The sequence below is a fragment of the Hyaena hyaena genome, unplaced genomic scaffold (assembly GCF_003009895.1).
Source record: "Hyaena hyaena isolate Hyena2069 unplaced genomic scaffold, ASM300989v1 scaffold_86, whole genome shotgun sequence".
NCBI lineage: Eukaryota > Metazoa > Chordata > Mammalia > Carnivora > Hyaenidae > Hyaena > Hyaena hyaena.
Genome location: NW_024080721.1, coordinates 154,882 through 162,790, shown reverse-complemented (window position 1 = coordinate 162,790; position 7,909 = coordinate 154,882).

Sequence of the window (7,909 nt, the reverse complement as noted above, 5' to 3'; positions counted from 1 at the left end):
TGCCTCTTGGCTGCTTGTGAAAAGGGAAACAGACACAGGATTTGTTCCGGGTCTGAGCACCCAGAGTCGAGGGGCAAAGGCACGGATAAGGCATTTCATTGTGTTCCTCCCTTTTTGTCATAGGAGGCCACATGGGGTGTTGTGCGTTCAAAAAAGAAAGAGACGGTTGCTATCGAACATTCGAGGCATTTCCCTCCCACTCTTGAAATTTGAAATTTAATTTCTTGCCTTTCCAAAATAATGTTTGGCATATTTTTAAAAAGCTGAAAAGCACCACAAGGCTAACAGTGAAAAATAAGTCTGTGTCCTGCCCACCCCCACCCCCAACGAAGAACTAAGGCAAACACATAAAAGTGTTTTGCTTGTCTGTTGTGCTTTCTTGTTTTCATATTTCTTTTTTTATTTTTTTATTTTTTAACACTTGTTTATTTTGAGAGACTGAGACACAGCATGAGCTGGGGAAGGACAGAGAGAGAGGAAGACACAGAATCTGAAACAGGCTCTAGGCTCTGAGCCATCAGCACAGAGCCCGACACAGGGCTCGAACCCACAAACTGTGAGATCATGACCTGAGCCAAAGTTGGATGCTTAACCGACTGAGCCACCCAGGGGGCCCCTTATTTTCATATTTCTAAGTAATAGACTTGTCCTGCTATTTGTTGATTTTTTTATTCTCATGACTTCTTATTGTGGAAGATAAGGACTCCTTATTTTTTTTAATTAATTTATTTACTTTTGAGAGAGACAGAGTCGGGGAGGGGCAGAGAAGGAGAGAGAGAGAGAGAGAGAGAGAGAGAGAGAGAATCCCGAGCAGGCTCCCGGCTAACAGCACAGAACCCGACCTGGGGTTCCAACCCGTGAACCGTGAGATCATGACTTGAGCTGAAACGAAGAGCTGGACGCTCAACCCACTGAGCCACCCAGGCTCCCCACGGACTCCTTTTGTTAATGTCTCTTCGCCACCCCCACCGGCCATGCAGTAAACACCTCCCAGAACTGCCATCCCCCCAAACATCATTGTTGAATGCTTATACGATCATGATTATATCTGTATTTTCCACAGCAACTCCCCGTGTGCTTGTGTGATGGCCATTATTGCCCGATGTCAAACATTAGGGAATACACCTTCAGGGTACATAGCAAGGCTTTTTCCCGCCCTCTTTGAGTCCAGGCGGCGGGTCGTGTGACTGATGTGGCCAACAGGCTCCAGGGCATTTAATGGCTGATGGGAAATTCTCCAGGGGTCTCTTGTATCCCGCGCTGCAAATTCCCTGGGTTCAAGAAGGTGATTGCTCCGTCGGTCTGGGTCCTTTTGTGACTAGGATGAAGACTGTCCCTTTGTCAACTGGCGACGCGCACATAGCCGTAAGCAAAAGATAAAATCTGATTGTTTTAAGCTACTATGGTTTTGGGGACCATGTTGGTTAGCACACTGTAACCAAAGTTTTCCCAACTGAATTATTTCCAGAGCAAATGTTTATTTTTCCCGGAAATACCAATGCGTCATTTTATTTTTTATTTTTTTCCAATGCGTCATTTTAAAAGGCTTGCTTATTTTCTCTGTACCAATCAGAAACTCAACTCCAAAGTCTGCACTAAAGGTATAAATCTCTTCTTAGTATTCTTGGTCAGAGACTATTAATTTCATCTTTTCTTTGGGACTCTCTATTCAGGGGTGGCCCTCTAGCCTTGCACCATTGTCTTCCTGCAGACCCCCTTCGCCTCTCTACTGTGGAGCATAAATCCCCTGCTACGTTATTTTTGGCCAATGAGTTGTAAGCAGCAATGCTGTGTGTGACCTTTGGAAAAGGTCCCTAAAGAGAGGAGGCTGATGGCACCTGGGTGGCTTAGTTGGTTAAGCATCCAGCTCTTAGTTTTGGCTCAGGTCATCATCTCATGGTTCGTGAGTTTGAGCCCCAATCAGGCTCTGCACTGACAATGTGGAGGATGCTTGGGATTCTCTCTCTCTCTCTGCCTCTCTTTCTGCCCCTCCTGTGTCTTCTTTTTCTCTCTCAAAATAAACAAATAAGCTTAAAAGATAAAATAAAAAAAAGAGAAGAGGCCCATCCTTCTCTTTCCTTCTTCAAGCTGCATGGAATAGAATGTGATGGTCGGAGCTCTGGCAGCTGTTTTGGACCATAAGGACAGGATGTCTTGAAGGAACCCAGGTCCCTGATGATTGTGGAGCCTCCAAACAAGCCCTGGGTTGCCTATCATCACAGGTTTATTTTTTAAATGTGATAAATAAACATATATTATTTAATCTGGTTTTAAATTTTAGTCTCATGAAGGTGAAGCCAATTCAAAATGAACTCTCCTTGTGCCTATCGAACTCTTTTGTTGTGGTGAAGCACATCCTCTTATCTATCAGGGTTTGGTGAGGAAATGGAAGTGACTGTGTACTTGAGGTACCTGGGTGACTCAGTCAGTTAGGTGTCTGACTTTGGCTCAGGTCATGATCTTACCACTTTCGAGTTCGAAACCCGCGTCGGGCTCTGTGCTGACAGCTCAGAGCCTGGAGCTGCTTCACATTCTGTGTCTCTGTCTCTCTCTGCCCCTCCCCAGCTCATGCTTTATCTCTGTCTCTCAGAAATAATTGTAAAAAAAATTAAATTAAATTAAAAAAAAGAAGTGACTGTGTACCCCAGGTATGAGAAGTCTTAGAAAAAGAAATCCTTAAATCATTACTTCACAACTTTCATTCCAAGTGGGTTAAATCATTAAAATGTAAAAGAGGAAATTAAAACATCTAAGTAAACAATTATGACTCCAACCTGGAGGCTTTGGACAGAAGGCACTGGTAGAAACCAAAAACAAGTTGAGTGGCTGTAACATAAAAATAAAATCTTTCACAGGACACATCACACCAAAAACAAAATAAGTGAAAATTAATAGGAAGCCATAATTAAAACTCAAGGCTGCTGGTCAAAGGTTCTTACCTTCAACCGGGGTTTCTCAGCGTTGGCACTCTTGACATATCGGACTGGATAATTCTTTCCTCTGGGGATCTGCACAGTGTAGGAAGTTCAGCTGCAGCTCTGGCTTGGAGATGCCCAGTCACATCCTCTGCCCTGGTGACTGACAACTCAAATATCCCCAGACGTTGCCACATGACCTTGAGGAGAAGTCAGCCCGGGTTGAGAATCACTTGTCCCAGGTGGTGGTTCTCACATTTGTGCATGCGTCAGAACCGCCTAGAGCATTCGTGAAACACGGATGCCCGGGTCTCCCCCCTGGGATTTCTTTTTTTTTTTTCTTTAATGTTTTATTTATTTCTAGGGGAGAGAGAGAGAGACAGCGTGAGCAGGGGAGGGTCAGAGAGAGAGGGAGTCACAGACTGAAACAGGCTCCAGGCTCTGAGCTGGCAGTCAGCACAGAGCCTGACGTGGGGCTCGAACCCACAAACCGCGGGATCATGACCTGAGCGAAAGTCGGACGCTTAACCGACTAAGCCACCCAGGTGCCCCGCCCCTGGGATATCTGACGTAAGTGTCAGGAGGGGGTGTTTGAGAATTTGTGTTGCTAGTACGTTTCCAGGGGGTGCCGAAGCTGCCGGCCTGGGGATCACACTTTGAGAACCTCTGATCTATAATCTTTTTCCTTGCAAATAAAAACCCATCATCCCCTAGAGTATAAAAGCAACGATAATATTGACCTTTCCAGAACACGGAAAGGTTGTGACCATAGGTAATTGAGGTACATCTTGACGGCGGAGTTTGGGAGCTTAGAGACCATGTCGTTAGGAGAGATTGCATGATAGAGGCAAAGTTTGTGATTTATGGCTCTGATGAAGATTTGGTGTATATTTGCTCTAAACTTGGTGATTTTTCTTAAGTAATAGTACCGTAGACGTGACCAAAAGAAAAAGAAACAGTCTCAAGAGAAATGACAGAGATGTTCGCAATGAATCTTACTAGTCTGTGATTTGGATAACCACCATCTTTATTCATAGCTGTTCCAATTGTTCGCTAAGCTTCCTCTGATAAAGGTTATATAGATGTCCAGGGTCTCTGTTAAAAAAAAGTTATAAGACCTTCTTCACTTACCGCCATATAACTTTTAATAGCTTAACTAAATAATTTTTGTTGAGAGAGCAGAAAATTGTTAGAATTAATGCTGTACACCTTTCTGCAGCTAGGCAAACAATAATGAAATAAATCATTATGGCCTGAATTTCATTGGGATGGCTTATATGTAAGATTTTTTGTTTGCCAGACGTGACACAGTTTTAGATCATCACTTCTTTTTTTGAAATATTTATTTATTTTTGGGAGAGCACAAGTGGGGAAGGGGCTGAGAGAGGGGACAGAGGGTCTGAAACAGGCTCTGCGCTGACAGCAGAGAGCCCGATGCAGGGCTCGAACTCATGAACTGTGAGATCATGACCTGAGCTGACATCAGATGTTCCACCAACTGAGCCACCCAGGTGTCCCTAGGCCATCCGTTCTTAGCACCAATGAGCACCTGTTCTCCATACTCCAAGCCATTGTTTATTGTCGCCAAGTGAATCCAGCACTGGAATGATCTCTCTCACCCCAGCAAAAGCTACAAACGAAACAATAGCCCTGTGCTGGCAGCATTATTTTATTGCTATCTCCTCCATCTCCTCTATTCTTTTGCAATTACTTTTATTAGCACTGCTCACTTAATGAGACCTTGGAGCTTGGAGCCAGATGGTGCCGTTAGTTAAATCTGGAAGACTCTAATGGAATTGAGTTCAAACCAGGTTAGGAAGAAGAGAATTATAGATCTCATAGCACACTGCTTTGTGCGCCTCAGAAGGTACTGCTGGCTTGAAAAGGAAAGAACTTGGATGAAGCTTCCGAGGGACCACGTGTGCTCCAGTCTGGATGCTGTGGTTCCGCACAGACAAGAAGGCGTGTTCCCTGCCTCACGGAGTGTGCAGTCTACTCACGATCAAAGACAGTTTGAAGCAAGCACACAAGACCCCTGGGCCTTGTGATAAGGGCTGGGAAGGGAGGAAGCAGAGAGCTGATGTGAAAGGACTAAGGGTACACGAAGTTTAGGGGTGCTCAGGAAGGCTTTCCAGGGAGGCGCTAGTTACCCTGATAACCCAAATGGTGGGAAGGAGCTGGGTTGGGGAAAGCACGAGGAAGGAAGGCCCTCACTGTTGGGTAGAAGGAATCGTGCATGGAAAGCTCTAGAAGGGAGACTGCTTTGCATCCCCAAGGAACTGCAAAGGGCCCCCGTATGAATGGAACCGGTCCAGGAAGATGCATGGCCTGAGAGGAGGCCAGAGGTACTGGACCAGAAGTATTGCATGGGACAGATGGACATTTAGACCCTGAGATTATCCAGGGATTAAAACAATTTTTTATAATGTTTATCCATATTTGGGGGGCACCTGGGTGGCTTAGTCGGTTAAGCGTCTGACTTTCGCTTAGGTCATGATCTCGCGGTTTGTGGGTTCGAGCCCCGCGTCGGGCTCTGTGCTGACTGCCAGCTCAGAGCCTGGAGCCTGTTTCAGAGTCTGTATCTCCCTCTCTCTCTGACTCTCCCCTGCTCACACTCTATCTCTCTCTCCTAGAAATAAGTAAAAATATTTAAAAAAATGTTTATCCATATTTGAGAGAAAAAGAAAGAGAGAGAGAGGGAGAGAGAACAAGAGAGAGAGAGCAGAGACAGAGGGAGACACAGAATCTGAAGCAGGCTCCAGGCTCTGAGCCGTCAGCACAGAGCCCGACGTGGGGCTCAACCTCAACAACCACGAGATCATCACCTGAGTGGAAGTTGGATGCTCAACTGACTAAGCCACCAGGTGCCCCAATTAAAAAATTTTGTTTTGAAAATTTTTATTTTTTAGATTTAAATCCAAGTTGTTAACATTTAGTGTAATAATGATTTCAGGAGTAGAGTTTAGTGATTCATCACTTACATACAACGCCCAGTGCTCATCCCAGCAAGTGCCCCCCTTAATGCCCATCACTTATTTAGCCCATCCCCCCACCCAATATCTCTCCAGCAACCCTCCATTTGTTCTCTGTATTTAAGAGTCTCTTAGGGTTTTTCTCCCTCCCTTATTTGTCCTTCCCTTCCCCTATGGGCATCTGTTTTGTATCTTACATCCCTCATATGAGAGAAGTTATATGATACTTGTCTTTCTCTGACTAATTTTGCTTAGCATAATACCCTCTATTCCATCCACATTATTGCAAATGGCAAGATTTCATTTTTTGATTGCTGAGTAATACTCCATTGTGTGTGTGTATATGTATATATACCACATCTTTTTTATTTTAAATTTTTTTACATTTATTTATTTTTGAGAGACAGAGAGAGATGGAGCACAAGTGGGGGAGGGGCAGAGAGAGAATGGGACACAGAATCTGAAGCAGGTTCCAGGCTTTGAGCTGTCAGCACAGAGCCCGATGCAGGACTCGAACTCACAAACGGTGAGATCATGACCTGAGCTGAAGTCAGATGGTTAACCGAATAAGTCACCCAGGCGCCCCAATATACCACATCTTCTTTATCCATTCATCCACTGACGGACATTTGGGCTCTTCCCATACTTTGGCTACTGTTGATAGCGCTGCTATAAACATTGGGGTGCATGTGCCCCTTTGAATCAGCATTTTTGTGTCCTTTTGATAAATAACTAGTAGTGCATCTGCTGGCTGTAAGGTAGTTCTAGTTTTAATTTTTAAAGGAAACTCTACACCGTTTTCTAGAGCAGCCGCACCAGTTTGCATTCCCACCAGCAGTGCATGAGGGGTCCCCTTTCTCTGAATCCTCGCCAACATCTGTTGCTTCCTGAGTTGTAACCTTGGTGGCGATGTGCGGATGAATGAGGTGTGTAGAAAGATCACCTCTGGGCTCAGGACAGTAAATATTCATGAACCATCCAGTATGTGAAGTCACGAGATGCATGACTTTGACCCTTTGTGCAAGGCAGGCAAAACAGAGGCAAAATTTTCATTCATCAAGTTGCCTCCTGTAGTAGCGTTAATGTAACACTTGTGTGCCGTCCTTCCAGTAGGGCCCGGCGGCCACGGTAAACCTACACAGTGTCTCCTCCTCCCCCTCCTTCCCGTCGCTAACAAACGCCTGCCCCCGACCAGCAGCCCGCCCCACGCGCGATCCTGGTAAACGGCCCCAATCTCCTTCCCAGAGGGTCTCCGCTCTTCCTTCCTGGCCTCCGGCCCCTTCTACCTTGTTTGTGCTTCTGCTTCTGTCCAGGCCCCGTGCAGACATGACACCCGCCTGGGAGCCAGGAAAACTGCCAAGAACTCTTATAGCAATTCATGCTTCACCGGTTGGCACTCATATGTGCCTGGTTTAAGCAGGGTGAGCCAGATCGTTCGTTCACTTAAGATCTTCTCCAGACCTGTTGCCTGATACTAACAGATGCTAGGAAGTAAGTATTGAATTTCATTCTTACTAACATTTATTGAGCAATGAATTTGTCAAGGGTTCTTCTAACGGTTTGTACTTTAATCCTCATGTGATGGTTAATTTAAACAATTTTTTTTAAATGTTTTTTATTTATTTCTGAGAGAGAGAGAGAGAGACAGCGTGAGCAGGGGAGGGTCAGAGAGAGAGGGAGGCACAGAATCTGAAGCAGCTCCAGGCTCTGAGTTGTCAGCACAGAGCCCGACGCGGGGCTCAAACCCACAAACCGTGAGATTATGACCTGAGCCGAAATCAGATGTTTAACCGACTGAGCCACCCAGGCGCCTCATGTGATGGTTAATTTTATAAGTCAGTTGGTTATGTTGTCCAGATACTGGGTTGAACATTTTTCTGTTTCTCTACTGATATTTTCAGATGAGGTTAACATTTAAATCAGCAGACTTCGAGTAAAGGAGATTAGTCTTTTGAAAAAAGGAGATTAGTCAATTGAAAGCACCAATAGACAAAAAATGAGTTCCTCTGAGCAGGAGGGAAT